General features: G+C 50.4%; 1 protein-coding gene across 1 annotated transcript in view; it reads left to right on the forward strand.

Annotated features, from left to right (window-relative positions):
- The window catches only part of RBMS2 (RNA binding motif, single stranded interacting protein 2), a 6,212-nt gene that overhangs the window by 5,482 nt on the left and 268 nt on the right, over nucleotides 1-462 (forward strand). The window lies entirely within an intron of this gene.

Genomic DNA, 462 nt, shown 5'->3' on the forward strand with positions numbered 1-462 from the left:
CCCGGCGGCGGGCCGGGCGGGGGCGGCGGGGGGTGGGCACCGGCCGTGGGTAGGGGGGCCTTTGGGGGTGCAGGGGTAGAGGGGTGTCAAACCAGGGGCGGGGGTGAGGGTGGGGATTTCAACTGAACGAACACGAGAACGATACGGAGACTCCCGAAAACTTTCCCACGACGGAAAAAAACCTGACGGATCCGAAACATTACTAAAAAACAAACCACAAAAAAAGTTTGTTACAGCGCAGTTATTTAGATAAAATATAAATATTTATGCGTAATATAAAGTCAGTTCAAATAGACTTCAAATCCACCTCTTATTTCAAAGCAAAAAAATAAAATAAAATAAAAAGTTTCTGAGGTTATCTGATAGAAAAAAGGCTACTTTGAGAGACGGGGGGGGCAGGGGGCGCAGCCGGGGCCCCCTCCTGCCCAGGTAGGTGAGTTGTTTTCAGTGCTCTGTGGGACC

Source organism: Haliaeetus leucocephalus, unplaced genomic scaffold (assembly GCF_000737465.1).
Source record: "Haliaeetus leucocephalus isolate CR32 unplaced genomic scaffold, Haliaeetus_leucocephalus-4.0 Scaffold186, whole genome shotgun sequence".
Classification (NCBI taxonomy): Eukaryota; Metazoa; Chordata; class Aves; order Accipitriformes; family Accipitridae; genus Haliaeetus; species Haliaeetus leucocephalus.